Raw genomic sequence first — 16,553 nt, 5'->3', positions numbered from 1 at the left:
TTTTTCTTGGTGGTTTTGGTTTGAGCTCATCTCCAAGAAGAACATTGGTGAAGTTGTCAAAAGACGGAAATTATTATATAGAAAAATTTTATTATGTAAACATAGAAATGGAATATTTAAGCTTGCTTTTGAGTCTTTGGAGAAAAAAAATAAGGGCCTCCATGACACTAACCCTTTTGTTCCTTACCACACATTTCAGTTGAGAAAATCTTCAATTTTTGCAGTTTCTAAACTAATCAGATTTTTGCTCTTGCAAAACAAAATGAGTTGAAATTCATTTTAGGTGAGTAAGGATAATTTAATTAACAATAATGAACCTCTTAGAGCTTGAATGCCAGAAGATCACTAAAATGAAATTCTGGTTGCTTGGCACCACCTTTAACAGGACATCTACTGCTTAGTTGCTCCTGCTAGCTTTCAGTGCTTGGTTTCCACAATTTAATAATTTACATATACAGCTCATATGCTAAAAGAAAAGGAGTACTTGTGGCACCTTAGAGACTAACAAATTTATTTGAGCATAAGCTTTCGTGAGCTACAAGTGAGCTGTAGCTCACAAAGCTTATGTTCAAATAAATTTGTTAGTCTCTAAGGTGCCACAAGTATTCCTTTTCTTTTTGCGAATACAGACTAACACGGCTGCTACTCTGAAACAGCTCATATGCTGTCAACCAGTTGATTTAGAGTATCAAATCAAATTTCTGATTCTTTCCTTCCTCCTCCTTTTGCCCTTCCACCCCTCCCTGCCTGACTTCCCTATGCCTTTTCTGCTTCCCTCTTCACACCCTTTACGGTGTGACATGCCCTCCCTGCAACTCCGCCAACCAGCTTAAAGGCTGGTTTCGAATCAAATTTTAGAATAAACCCTCAAGGTCCGATCTCATGTAATTGACCAATGTGCTTCCAATTTTCAGTGGTCACAATGAGGAGAATCATAGAAATGTAGGGCTGGAAGGGACCTCGAGAGGTCATCTAATTCAGCCGCCTGCGCAGAGGCAGGATCTGGTTTACACACACCATTCCTGACAGGTGTTTGTCTAATCTGGTCTTAAAAATCTCCAACAATGGAGATTCCACAACTTCCCCTGGAAGCCTATTCCAGTGCTTAACTATCTTTATAAAACATAACAGAGGAGACTTCCCAGAATGATGTTGTAGTGTCAGTCAGCATTTCTGATACTTTAACATCATTGCTAAAACAAATTTTAGAACCAGATTCAGGGTGCTACAGAGGAAAAGGAAAGAGATTTCTGGGAATGATGTGCAGAGCCCAGCCATCACTGTTTTGGAGGAGTACAACATTGCCTCCCATATGTAGAGGTCCGAACATGAGGCTGTGTATTGTTGGGGGAAAAACAAGAAAGAATACTCAACAGGTTTGTCCTTCAACAGACAACTGCTTTCAGTAGGGTCTGCCTTCTTCAAGGGAGGTGATGGCGTTGTGTAGTAAGTGCAGGGAACTGGTAAGCAGCACTCACAAGTTCTGTTCAATGTCTGCTGCTGACTTGCTGTGTGTTGTTAAATCACTCATCGCTTGTCCAAATTTTATTCATGAGTTTACAGCAGGGTAACGGGAGGTGGGGGCAGGATTTGGCTCTTAATCTTTGGATATTTCAGTTTCCCCTTCAACAATGCAGTTTAAATACACTTATCTATCAAACAGGAGTATTATGAAATATAATTAATGTTCAAAAAGTATTGTTTGATCCTTGGAAAATGCAAGTGCTATTTTTAGAAACCAGCATTCAAGCTCGCCCTTTATCATACTGGGACAGCTCCTTAAACTGGTTTTATACTGGTGAGGATCCACTTCAGTGAAGTCAGTCCCAGTTTATGCCTGAGTAACTGACATCAGAATTTGGCCTACTGGGCCACATTTTGCTGTTATTTACACCAAGGTGAAACTAGGGTAACTTCATTGAAGTTCATAGTGTTGCTGAGGATTTATAGTGGTGCAACAGAAACCAGAATCTGGGCCCAAATGTTTCCCTAAAATGGACAACAAGGAGAAGGATTATTGTGGATAATTATTATTATCTTCTGCATTTCTGCAAAATTAAAATTCATCTCAAGCATTTTGACACTGGATCTCTAAGGGGTGAAGAGGAGAAAATGATGATAATAATAATATTGAGTACTTACATAACATCTTCCATCTGTGGATCTGGAAGCACTTCACATCATCAGCTGATGAGAGCACACTTGTATAAATATTTGTGACTGTGACATACAAACTGCTTTATGTCCAGCTCTTTGTCTTTTTGATCAGTAATAAATAATATTATAAGACAGCAATATACATACAATACTGCCTGTTGGCCTTTTAAATCTATGCTGTTAAAGTAGATCCCTGAAAAATGTTAACAAACATTGCATGCAGCCAATTAAAAAAACTTGATAAAGAGATTATTAAGGAAAAATTGTCAGGTAATTTAGCTCCCAAATTTGACATTCCTTACAAATGTTAATGTTTGGTAAGGATTCTCTTCCCAGTGATAAATACTACTACGCTATTTCTGAGACCGGCAAAGACAGCAATAGTAATGAGTCACCACTATTCTTGTTTTGTTGCTGCACATTCAGCCATCCAGCCAACAGATGGAGTTCAAATGAACTAAAAAACCCTGTTAATTCCCAGGACTGAGCTGGCATCATAGACAGCAAGGAAATACCACCCTGGCTTGTGCTCCATAAGAAGCAGAAGGGAAATATTTGAGCCTTGCCAAATGGAGAAGGACAAAAGACCAGTTTCTTCACAGCCTTCCATTTTGTGTAGTCATTTACACCAGTGAGTGTGAAATGCTGCTGTTCTGATTTGATAGTGCTTTACAACCATTTTGCCCCGGTGGAAGTGGCTTCACAGGGGGTACGGCCCTGCAGAATCAGGGCCAGGGTCTCCAGGCTTCTCCGAGAGTTTTGCAAACAATGGAGAGGTGCAACCAAAATTAAAATTATTTGTCAAATACATGACCATTCTAATTTATTTGTTAAAATTGTGAAATGTAAATTGAGCATTTGGCTGGCTCCCAGGATTGTTAAGAGGATACAGAGCTTGAGTTAAGACCATGTTTTACAATCAAAAACTTTCTTACCTTTTGATGACTGTTTGATGCACTATATGAAACACATCTCAGTCCGGATTCTAGTGGGAAAAGGTCCTTTACACAGTTACGCTGCCACAAGTGATATAAATTGGCAATCTTGCTCTCAGCAGAGAGACCAAGAACTGAATGGTCATGGAGAGTTAATGACCCTCTTATGCCCAGAAATGGTCCCTTCTGGTAGGAATGAGGGCAGGACAGAGTCCGGTTGGGAACTTGGACTACTGAAGCCCTTGGTGTATGATCCTTGCTGTACTGGGATACAGTCAGTTCCTACTGAAAGCAATGGCAAAATACCAACTGACTTCAATAGTAAAGGACTGGGCCCAGCATAGATAAAGGCATTGAGTCACATCCGTCACTGGTGTATCCCAACTTTTCAATTCACAAGAATGTTGGCTGCTCTTATTTTTAAAGAGCTATTGAATACAAATGTCATGAGGAAGCTGGAAATCAGGTGTCTGAAATGCTAAGGGAATACCAATGTTTGTTTTAATGTGAAGAAAGCTAACTCTAAGTCAAGTACTCTGTTCCCCACACTGAGTGCACTCTGAGTTTTAGTTAGGGGAGTGGGGAGATTGGGGCTGATGCTGGCTCCTCCAGGGCTCTATGTGCTGCCACAGCAACGTATAAGGGCCAAGGTGGAGAACAACAAGTCCTGGAGAATTCCTTGGGCACAGGAGCAACATAGGCCCTATCCTGCCTCCCCACCCTTTGCAGACCTGGCAGACAGTATGTGCCAAGGGCAGGACGGCATGTGCCTGTAGCACTCAGCACTGTAGAGAATCTGGGCTATGGTGATGCCCCTAAGCAGCCATAAGGAGGCTGCCATAAATTAGAACAGGCCCTGGAGCTGCTGTAATATACACCAGGGGCCATTCCAGCTCCTGCAGCAGTCCACAATCTGAGTACCACAAAGGTGACATAAAACTGCCTTTGCCTCCTCTTTCCCCTGGGGCTGAGTCTTCTGGGCCTCTCAAAAGGGACAGCCATCTATGCCTCGTTAATTTGTTGAGTCTGGTGATTCATTCCTTGGGTAGTCAAAGCTCCCTTTGAGTTCAGTTGGGAGCGGGACTGGCCCCTAAAATACTAAGTTGGTAAATATAATAATTTAGGTTTATATGGTAATGTTAACTCACCAAAATTGCAAATACTGAACCTAATTATGCAAATACTTGAACCCAAATAATGACCTAATTCAGCCACCAGCTGCTTGGGTGCAATTCCCATTGAAGAGGACAAAATCCATTGACCTTAATGGGAGTTGCCCCAATGCAAGCAAGAAAGTATTTGAGCTCTTTGTATACATTAAAGTATACATTTAACAGCTTAAGTAATAACTTAATATACTACATATATGCAGTTTGCTTGTCAAAGTCCATTATGAGAACCTTGACATTTGCAGTTCCTTATGATCAGAGAAGTTGATATCAATGGAACTGACTTCAATGGAGCAGAGCCAGAACTAGGCATTTTAGCCCCTGGGGCAAGCAAGCATATTTGTACCCCCTACCATTTTTTTCATCATTTTTCCACCCAATTTTTCTGCCCCCACAGCTTTGCGCCCTGGGCTGCTGTCCCGTGGCTTACAGCCCAGCAGTGGAGTTACACCAATGATGAATTTCAACATTAGTGTTAAATTAAGTAGAGCTGGTAAATTGTTTAAAAAAAAACCAACCCACAACCCACCTGTTCAGTTTTGTTGAATTAGTAAATCAATTTTGATTGGGCCTGTCTTATCCCTTTATTAGTTGCTGCTCATGAACCATAAGTGTATTCATGCAAAGATTCTCAAACAGTGAATTTCAGGCTTGTAGCAGAAATTAATTTAATGAAGAAATGCAACTGATGTTGTGACAATCGTTCTGGGAAGAATTATTTTACAAATATTAAGTTATCTAGTCAGGGAATAAAAAAATTCTGTATATAGTCTAACAGTATGGTGCCTATTCATACTCACTATGAACAATTTAGTGTCAATCCATAGCCAGGTATGTTCATGAAATCTATTCCTTGATCAGTTTAGAATGACAAATTAAAAAGTAGCATGATCTGTTCCCAATTCACAAACAGGAAAAAAGGCTAACTGTGTCAAATTGGCCATTCACAACTAATGGTTCAACCAGCTCTAGAGTTTATATTCATTATTTTAAGATGTGGCATTTAATATGGTTAAGTGTCAACATATGGTGAGTTGTACATTTCTTTTAGAACATGTGTTGCAATAAAGTATCATAAAGTGAAAGAAGTGTGCCAAAATAAATGGATTAACATTTTCCATATGAGGAACAAAAGGCCCACAAAAACCTCCTAATTAAATTTATTTGAAATACAGACTTGCATAAAACCAACTGTTCTCCTCTAGTAAGGATGTAAATGGCTGCTCACCTTCTGTAGCCCAAGGTATTATCTCAAACTACATGATAAAACTGTATTATGGCTCAGTCCTGCAAACCTTTAATCACATGAATAGTCAACTGAAATTAAGAGAACTACTCAGGTATGTCTACACTAGCAAATACTGTACTATACTGTCAAAGCGCTCCTATTGTGGATGCAACTTATACCAGCAAAAAGAGAGTTTTGCTGATATAGCTGCATCTACACTGTGGGCTTCCATGAGCACATCTACGTTAGTCAGGGATCATACTTTGGCATATCCCTGACTGACACAGGTATACTGGCAGAAGTCTGTAGTGTAGACCTGATCTCAAATTAGGAAGGACTACTCTGCTGAATGAAGTTTTGCAGGATCAGGTCTATCCATATGATAATAATGTAATAAATAACTTTATAATTTTCAGTACTTTCTTTGACTGTGCATATGTCTTAGAATGAAAGAGATGATGATGAACAGGCCCAGTTCTGAAGATCTTACTGAGCCCAAACTCCTACCTCAGTAACAGGATGTTGTAGTGTAGAAAACAACCCATGCACAAGTAGCACCTGTGACTTCTTTTTCATTATTTGCTCTTTTCCCTATTGTCCTTACACTTCTGAGCAGCATGACCAATAGTGGGCTGCTTCTTTGGGCTATCTCTGCTGTTCCTTTCTGGAGAAGAGAACTGGGAAGTATCTTACCTCCACACAGAAAGCCAAATCCTGGTCTCTGTGCCCCTCCTCCTGCCCCCCTCCCCCGAAACATGGTTGGTGTTGAGGAGGCTGAGAGGGATCTCAGGTGGAATTTCCCCTCCCAGCTATGATGCAGAATTTCAGGTCTGTAGCAATAAATCTACATAGTTATAAATCCATTGGCTACACCATACTCATCCCTTGACTCACCCACCCCCCAAAAAAACTGATGAGTCCCAGGGAGCTCAACTGCAGTAACAAATAGTGTGACTAGAGTGGGTTGGAAAGCTTTTTATCCCCCATGGAAAATGTTGACTTTTCCTTGAAAAAACAAAAACCCCAAACCTAATTTTCTATTGATTATCAGTTTTGATGGTACATTTTGGACCAGCCCTAGCTGTGACTTCTGTACCCATGTGAGAAGATAGCATTAGGGATTTTGTTTTCATTACCTATCTTCTCTTCTAGGCTCCAGCACGGCATTCTTTGTGTCAGGTTATGCCAAAGCTCATATCATCCTCCTCCTTCCTGCCTATCCACGCACTACTTAGTCAATTGCAAGCCAGTGCTTTGCTTATAAAAAGACAGCGCTGGAAAAGTCAGTCCACCACATTTAAAATATATTGCAGCATTGTTGGAAAAGTCCTTCACAGGGGATTTCAGATCCAGGAGCAAGAAACTTTTCTTGGATGGCCGTAGTTTTGATGGCAAAATAACTTTCATATAAGTAGGTATTCAGTCAGAATGTGGCCAATCAGTATAAATATAAGACAGAGAACAAGCTGTTGTTAAGCTCCAATAACGACCTCAGGGTACAGTAGTGAGAAGACGAGATATTGAATTTTGGATTGTTCGTTTTTTAAAGAGTGATGACGAAACAACGTTCTTTATATTTGCTGGACTGTCAGAGAGGCTGATGTTTTTATGTAATAAGTTACCTAATAGCATGAGCTGAAAGGTTCTAGATTAGTTAAATATTTGATTGCTTTTTACATAGATGTTTGCACATCTATTATTATTTTAATAGATCTTCAGCTGTGATATTAAAACCTGGAATTGCTCACTGTCAGCACCCAGGTTTTACTGCCTGAAGTAGTTTGGTGAGCTGTGGATTTCACTCTTTTCCTAACAAATTTCTAGAGCTGAGTGAAGAATATGGCAAATGTATAGGTACCAGGTACCAAAATAGGAATCTTAGGGAAATTTTTACCTTTTATTTCCCCTACACAAATTGTCAGCGAACAGATTGCAAAGTTTTTGAATTTGCAATTTAAAATGAATGCTATTACTTTGGGAAATAATTCTGGACCCACAGATTGTTCACAAAAAAGATCATTACAAGTAATCACCATTTTAGCTGGGTTAGTTAGTGAGGCCCAGATCCTAGATGGTATTCAGGCAACTAACTCCCATGAGTTAGGAACCACGTTTGGGGATCTGGGCTTTGCACAATATGCATGGCAATGCTTCCAGTCCCCAGTAGGGTAATGTTCTGATTATTATAATGATATTATTATTAAATCTGGTCAAAAAAATTCTGTTAAAACTGTTTTTTGAGAAAACAAAATTTTCTTTGAAAATGATCCGCTTTCATCAGAAAATTTCAGCATTTTCTCAAAAAACCCATATGCCCCAAAAACTGAAGTTTTATGTTTTTGGACAAAAAACAAAATATTTCCATACAAAATAGCAGAGCTGTGCCTCGTGAGAGTTGTAAATCAGGTCCCTTACACTCCCATTCTTATCTATGAGGCAGGTGCATTGACAAATTTATTTTTGTGTCAATTTTCCATTGGAGGCATTATTTCCCAGCCAGCTAGTAATTATTAGTTATTATCAATTACTAGGGCTGTCAAGTAATTAAAAAAAATAGTTGTGATTAATCGCACTGTTAAACAATAATAGAATACTATTTATAAAAATATATTTGTATGTTTTCCACATTTTCATATATATTGATTTCAATTACAACACAGAATACGAAGTGTACAGTGGTCACTTTATATTATTTTTATTACAAATATTTGCACTGTACAAATAAAAGAAATAGCATTTTTAATTCACTTAATACAAGTACTGTAGTGCAATCTCTATCATTAAAGTTGAACTTACAAATATAAAATTATGTACAAAAAACAACTGCATTAAAAAATAAAACAGTGTAAAACTTTAGAGCCTACAAGTCCACTCAGTTCTACCTCATGTTCAGCCAATCGCTCAGACAAACAAGTTTGTTTACATTTACGGGAGATAATGCTGTCCACTTCTTATTTACAGTGTCACCTGAAAGTGAGAACAGGCATTTGCATGGCCCTGTTGTAGCCAGCGTTGCAGGAAATTTACATGCCATATGTGCTAAAGTTTCATAAATCCCTTAATGTTTCAACCACCATTCCAGAGGACATACATCCATGTTGATGATGGAGTTCTGCTCAAGAATGATCCAAAACAGTGCAGACCAATGCATGTTCATTTTCATCATCTGAGTTAGATGCCACCAGCAGAAGATTGATTTTCCTTTTTGGTCGTTCGGGTTCTGTAGTTTCCGCATCGGAGTGTTGCTCTTTTAAGACTTCCGAAAGCATGCTTCACGTTCCATAGTAATCAGATTTTGGAAGGCACTTCAGATTCTTAAATCTTAGGTCAAGTGCTGTAGCTATCTTTAGAAATCTCACATTGGTACCTTCTTTGTGTTTTGTCAAATCTGCAGTGGAAGTGTTCTTAAAATGAACAACATGCTTGGTCGCTATTTGAGACGGCTATAACATGAAATATTTGACAGAATGTGGGTAAAACACAGAGTAGAAGACATACAATTCTTCCCCAAGGAGCTCAGTCACAAAGTTAATTAACGCATTATTTTTTTAACGAGTGTCATCAGCATGGTGTCCAAAGCATGGTGTCCTCTGGAATGGTGTCCAAAGCATGTAGGGGCATGCGAATGTTTAGCATATCTGGCACATAAATACCTTGCAATACCAGCGACAAAAGTATTAGGTGAACAACTGTTCTCACTTTCAGGTGACATTGTAAATAAGAAATTACCTCCTGTAAATGTAAACAAACTTGTTTCTCTTAGCAATTGGCTGAACAAGAAGTAGGATTGAGTGGACTTGTAGGCTCTAAAGTTTTACATTGGTTTGTTTTTGAATGCAGTTATGTAACAAAAAAAATCTACATTTGTAAGTTGCGCTTTCATGATAAAGAGATTGCATTATGGTACTTGTATGAGGTAAGATGAAAAATACTATTTCTTTTGTTTATCATTTTTACAGTGCAAATATTTGTAATAAATAATATAAAGTGAGTACTGTATACATTGTATTCTGTGTTGTAATTGAAATCTATATTTTTGAAAATGTAGAAAAACATCCAAAATATTTAATAAATTTGAATTGGTATTCTATTGTTTAACAGTGCAATTAAACCCATGATTAATTGCAATTAATTTTTGAGTTAATCGTGTGAGTTACCTGCAATTAATTGACAGCCCTATTAATTACTTCTTAAAAGCTGAATTGGGAGCTGTCTTTTGCACCCATGAATGGAAGTAGGGGGATGTAAAGAGCTTCCGTATTGCCTTAAGCAGCCTACCTGCATCGTGAAGTGGCTGCAGCTCGCTGTCCCATACATGTAGATAGGGAGTAGGGAAGGAGGGGCAGAGCCAGTGCACCGCAGCCAGTGCACTAGGAGAAGTAGTACTCTGCTCCAGAGTATGGCTGATATAGATTATTTCTCTCTCTGGAGTAAAGGGGGAACCAGGAATTAGACTATGGGCTTGCCTACACAAACAATTAGACCGCAGCAAGCTGGGGAATGAATCTACCGCCTGCTGCGGTCTGTTTGTATTAACACTGCTGATGTTAACAGTCCATTAATACCCTTTGATCTAGTCCTGTTTCACAGAGGACTAGACCTACAACATACATCAGCAAGCTGCACATGAACAAAGCCTTCGTGTGGACATGCCCTGTGACTCTGGTCTGCTCCTGGGGTAGCATAACTATGCACTGATGCTTACTGAAGGCATTGGCTAAAGTGACAATTGAGCCCTAAAGCCAGCAGCGTAATTAGCATTATATGAGATGTGAAATGAGAATCCTGTCCCCAAAAGGATTACGGTATAAAAAAGACTGACTGTAATTAAGTAGCACATCACAAATTATAAAGTTCCTATTTTAAGTCACATATTCATTGCAAAATTTGCTTTCAGTGATTATTCAAGTGTAAGATTCCCTTGGAGCAAGTATAAAGTCTAATACAGCTGGTGTGCTCAAACGTCCATGGAGTATAGAAGGGTTGCAAACAAGGCTGACTCTAAATGCATGTGAGGATTCAGACACAGTAGCTAGAGCTGGGTGAAAATGTTCAGACCGTTTATTCACCAAAAAATGACATTTCGATCGACCAGAAACTATTTGTGAATTTGACACACACAGTTTCAACCCCTCACAAAATGGGAAGAAGAGCCACCTCCCCTTTATAACAGTTAGCCCAGTGAGGAGGGCACTTACCTGGCCTATGGGAAGACCCGGGTTTGAACCCTGCTATAGAACAGACCAAAACAGACTTTGTCAATTCACTGACAATTCTGAAAAATTTCAGATTTGGTTCAACCTGAATCCTTTTTTCTGCCACTGAACCAAAAAATCAGTTATCCATCCAGGTCTTATAACAAGGGCAGGCAAACTTTTTGGCCTGAGGGCCACATCGGGTTTCCAAAATTGAATGGAGGGCTGGTTAGGGGAGGCTGTGCCTCCCCAAACAGCCAGGCATGGCCCGGCCCCCGCCTCCTATCCCCCCCAACTTGTCGCCCCCTGTTCTCCGCCCTCTCACCGCTATCCACTCCTATCGACCCCTATCCACACCCCCGACCCCTGACCACACGCCCGAACTCCCCTGCTCTCTATCCAACCCCCACTACCCTCTTAACTCGCTGCCTGGAGCACCGGTGGCTGGCAGCACTACAGCCACGCTGCCCAGAGCACCGGGCCAGGCTGCGGCTCTGCAACTGCGCTGCTTGGCCGCCCAGAGCATTGCGCCGGCGGTGCGGCACACTGAGGCTGCAGGGAGGGGGAACAGCAGGGGAGGGCCGAGAGCTAGTCTCCTGGGCCAGGAGCTCAGGGGGCCGGGCAGGAGGGTCCCACGGGCTGGTTGTGGCCCACCTCTGTCTTATAGCAAGGAAATTATATTCCCGCTATTCACTCTGCTTGACTGATTTCAGACACTGAATTTGTCATATATGGTTTAGCAAGACCCATTGCCTCAGAGAACTGGATTTCAGTTTATTTTGGTTTACATTGTAATAAAATAGGTCTAAATACTGCAGGCATGGCTACTGTGTCATCAGACTTGGTTTACCTGAGCTTGCTGGTATACAACTCCTCTTCCAGATCCAAAGAGCAGCCTCTCCTCTTTTCTCCACATTGCTGAGAGTGAAGGGAATATGGGGATGTGGCTGGGCGAAGAGGAAGTTTAGCAGCCATGAAGCTTTTCCCCAGGTTTACTTACACACACACACTGTCTCTCACACACTCACTCACGCTCTCTCTCTCTCTCTTTGCAGGACAAGCATGAATACTTGGGTATTATGCTGCATTTAAGAACTTCATCCCTAAAGAAATATTCTGAAAGGCAATGATACATTTTTATTGGACTAACCACAATAGCAAATTACCTAGATAGTTCTTGCCCAAAATCCTCACACTCTCACAGGATTTATATTCCACTGGTAAACAAAATAAACCCTAGATTAGGTTCAGCACTTTCAATCCATCTATCTTTTTTCCTAGATTTTGCCATTAGCCATCAAGTGACTCCAAATCTGTTGTAATATGAAATTGTAAAGGATTTGGAGCCTCTTCCAAACTACTGGCAAAAGCCAGAAAATTATTGAAAGTGGTTTACTCCTCCTTTCTGCTCTACAACATTGGAAAATGGGGGAAATAGCAAGGAAGCATTTAACATGCAAATTTGGGTGTATCTCTATAATTCCTTTCCCATATCAAGACCTCTTTCTCACCTTCTTATCCTACAGAAATTCACTAGCAGCCCTACATACCAACATGTAGTTAAGGAACATAAGAAAGAATGCTTACATTTAGAATACTAAAAACCAATTATGAAATTGCTGGCTCACCCTTTGATTTTGGAAGGAGGTCTCCCATTTACAGGTGCACTTTGCACCTACCATATCTGTGTCACACTCTGTTCTCCTCCATTCAACTGCATTACTGCGGTTGCAGATCTGAGCAGCTGGATTTCTAACTGCCCATGTAATCAGAAGTAGTACATTTCAGATGTGTCCCCACAGTCCATTTTGTGGGTGCAAAAATGCAGGAGCAAACTTTACAAGGGTAAATTCCACCCACAAACAGGGAGGCCAGGCCTCAGCCCAGCTGAAAAGATACTTCACCATTTGTGTTATTGCAGTTCTGCCTCTCATTGTGCTATGGGCTTAATCCTGTAAGGTGCTGAGCACTCTGGCTTCAGTCTCCAAAACACATACGCTTGTGGTTAACTTTAAGCGGGTGAGTAGTCCATGAATAATTACACATGGAATTTGCATTAGCAAGAACAGTATGTCAGTGTATTCTGATATGTTGTGACTAGCGTGCCACTGTATTAGCAATACAGTATTGGAAGATGCTTGATAGCTGTAGATAAGAATCATAAAGCTACTGTGATGTCCTATGTGATAGCTGCATCTTTTGTATACTAGTCCTTTAAAGAATGAAGGAAACGAAAAGGATGCTGCCAATAGCTCAAGCTCCTAAAATACTCTTCTTCAAAGTTATTACAGTCTGGTAGGGAAGATCCTCTTGCTTTGTGGTATAAATATAAAAATAAACAGGGGAAGTGTGGAATCACTGATTCATTTGTTTTTTAACATCAACACATGGCTTTAATCCTGTTTGCACTATTTTGGTGTCATCCCAAACTTGTAAAAATAAATAGCATTACTCCACCTATCACTACCATGCTGTGATTTTGTGTAAACATGCGTGCTAACATTTACATTTACAATAATAACAGAATATTTAAATTAATTCAACAGAGCATAGTGAAACTTGCCACACATTTTCTTTCTATATCTGTGTTTCCCTTCTTGAAGTGAACTGTAGCTATATCCAAGCGTGGATCTATCCATTACATTCAGTATCTATTGTAAATAACCGTTGAAACCCCACTGGTTAGTTCTAATTTATCCAAACCAGTTATCTGATATTTCAAACCAATTCCTTTCCTCGAATCAAAGACTCAGTATAGTACAAGATGGCTAAATCAAGCATAAATAAATCAAATGTATATATATTCATATAATTCTCCAGAATTCTAAACACATCTAAAATAGTGGTTTTGTGGTGAAAAACTGAGCATGCTTTATTTTTAATATTGATGCATGACCTATACAATCCCAGATTCTTATCATCAATAACGTGAATGATCATCTCCTGACTCTCTGCAGTTTCCCCTTATATCAATCATTCCATAGCCACTGGATCTTTCCCTATTTTGCTGAGTGTTTCTTTTTATCGCCTCCTGTAGGAAAAACCTTGTCTTGACATGTGGTTAGCTAGCTACTGTCCCTCTGCTACATGATAGCTTCCCCTGTATTCAGAAAGCTTCTGGAAAAAGTGATTTTCTCTGACTACATCTCCCTGGATAACACCTTAACTATTTCCAGTTTGGCTTTTTCACTCACTCTGAAACTACCCAGCTCCATGTACTTAATGACTCATTCTTGTCTCTTTGACCATGGCTCGCTCTCTCTCTCTTCTTATTCTACTTTATCTCTCTGCATCTTCAAAAGTTATCGAAGACACTGGCACCTGTTCAGCAAGTTATCTAAGTATGTGCCTAATGTTTAAGCATATGAGTGGTCACACTGAAGTCAATTGGCCTGCAAATTGAAATCAGTGAGGCTACTTACATGCTACAAGTTAGACACATGCTTAGGTACCTTGTTCAGTCAGAGCCTTTATCTTCCCGGAATGCTTTAGGAAAAAAGCCATTTTCTCCAGTACTCTCCTGGCCTGGTTTGACTCATATCTCACCCACCATTCCTTTATCATTCTGCTTGAGGCTCTACATCATCCCTTCTTTCTCTGCTATGGAAAGCCTCAGATTTTCATTCTAGGTTCATGAGATTCAGCTAAAATAAGATCTAAACTTTTGATTGCTTCTCCAAACAGGCTTTCTCAAGCTATATCCTAGGGACGTAGGAATTACCATGCTACATCAGACCAATCGTCCATCTAGACAGCAAGTACCAGATACTTCAGAGGCAAGTGTGAAATCCTCACATATAGAACAGTTATGCAATAACATGCCTATGGGGAGGTTTCTGCTAGTTGCTTAGTGATTACCTCCCCAGTATAACAAGGTACTTAAGCCTATGTCTAACTTTAAATACCCAGTCAGTCCCATTAATTGCCTTGATGAATCAAGCCCCAAGTCCTGATATCTGAGAGTTGATATCCCACATAAATGGTTATCTTAGCTATTTGAAATCTAAATGTGAATGGCATTCTTCTCCATAGAAATAGATAATTATTTTTTAATCCTGCTAAATTCTTTGCCTCAATAATATCTTGTGATGGAGATTACAATGATTTGCACAGGTTAATTGGGTTGTGTATTCAAGTATTTCCTTTCATCAGTTGCCTTGTAATGCAATTCAGCATCCCTCCCCGCCTTTTCTTCCCATTGTACTACTTGAGAGAGGGTAGGTAGGATTCTATATCCCTTTTATTACTTTTCTTTTGCTTCCTCTGATGGTTGTGGATGAGTCCAAAATATAACAAAAGTATCTGTGACGCATAATTAAGCACCTCTGCCACCAGTCTCGGACAAATCTGCAGAGGCAAATGAAAACAAGGTGATAAAAGTTAGTTAATCGAACTGTTATAAATCTCTTTGCTTTAGTTTATACTCAAGCCATAGAGCACAGTACTACTCACCTCAGTAGCTTTGATTAACTTTATTTATACAACTATTCCCCTACCCTACATTATAGTCTCTTTGAAGCAGAGACTGTGCCTTCATTTATGTTTAGAAATTGTATCACTGGAACACAGTGGGTGCCGTTAGAAATAATCAATAAAATATCATTATAAAAAATGAACATTTTTTGCAACCAGACCCCGATTCTGAAAAGCATCCCTTTCCAGGGCAGAACTTAAAGTCCCATTGACAGTGGTTAAGCTGCTGGCATGCTGAAACCACCACCTCTCATGGTGACCAATATTGTCTCATTATTTCATTGTACTCCACAGTCACTCTGTCTGTATCCGTCTGTTCTCTCTTGTCTTATACTAGATTGGAAGCTCCTTGGGGTAGGGGCCATCTTTTTTGTTATGTGTTTGTACACACATTTTAGCACAATGGGGTCTTAGTCCATGACTGGCACTCCTAAGTGCTATGGTAATACTACTACTTAATTATTATTATTATTTATTAATATTTTATCATTAACAATAACGGGGTGCAAGCACATGCTTAAAGTAAGTGTGTGAGTAAGTGATTTCCTGAAACAGTTCCTCAGTTTGTATTTACTTAATATACAATATTTCTTACTAAATCTTATGTGTGTATTTCATACATTTAATTTAAAGTGTTATTGCAGATATATATGGAGGAGAGACATGACCCGTCATCCCCATATTTTGAATAGTTCCTCAGAAGGACCAACACAGCAGGATTATTTTCCCTTTCCTTAACTACAAATGCAGCAGCTACCTTTCTGTTTGGCTCTGTGTGTTTGAGGAAAACCAATGGACATTTTCAGAGTGTGAGATGTTTGTTTTCTGGATGGCGCCTCTTACAAAAATGTTCCAACCAGGCTTCCAAATGTAGGCTGTCACGCTTGCTGAAGTACTAAAGATGCAGGCTGCCAGAGGAGTTTAGCATCTTTCTCTACCTAGAAGTAGATTAGTAAGGTGGAATCTTTAAGCCTTGGAAGTATGTACGATTCTGTGCACACCTGCTGTGGTTTTGCTCGGGAGAGGCAGTGCAATGAAATTAAAGAGTGAAAGAATTTTGCTGCCTCCCCTTTGCGCTTCACCTCTACTGGGGAAACAGCATATTGTAATAGCACCTGGGAGACCTAAGTGCTGGGAGGACCCTGGGGATTCCTGAGCGAAGTTCTATTGAATTTGATGGGATTGCTTGCATGAGTCAGGTGAGCAGGATTTATCCTTGATTATGTACAGTGAGGGAGAAAACGCCTCACGCTCAAGACAGCCAGTCAAGCCCCTGCCCACGCTACAGTGGAAACCATTGTATCAACAACTGTCTTTATACACTCTATTGCTTGTAAGCACCCTTTTCGTTGCCTTGGAGGAAAGGGATATTTTATTTCCTGAGAGCGGTGCTACA

General features: G+C 39.9%; 1 protein-coding gene across 19 annotated transcripts in view; it reads left to right on the top strand.

Moving 5' to 3' along the window:
• The window catches only part of LOC119850530 (poly(rC)-binding protein 3-like), a 685,847-nt gene that overhangs the window by 572,719 nt on the left and 96,575 nt on the right, over positions 1–16,553 (top strand). For 2 of the 19 annotated variants that reach the window (XM_043508589.1, XM_043508582.1), the window contains exon 4: positions 14,369–14,460. The exons of the other annotated variants lie outside the window; for them this stretch is intronic. The gene's annotated coding sequence lies outside the window, so the exon portion shown is untranslated. The remainder of the gene's footprint in view (positions 1–14,368; positions 14,461–16,553) is intronic. 19 annotated transcript variants of the gene reach the window in all.

This window comes from Dermochelys coriacea, chromosome 2 (assembly GCF_009764565.3).
Source record: "Dermochelys coriacea isolate rDerCor1 chromosome 2, rDerCor1.pri.v4, whole genome shotgun sequence".
NCBI lineage: Eukaryota > Metazoa > Chordata > Testudines > Dermochelyidae > Dermochelys > Dermochelys coriacea.
This window is presented reverse-complemented; position numbering and strand designations above follow the sequence as displayed.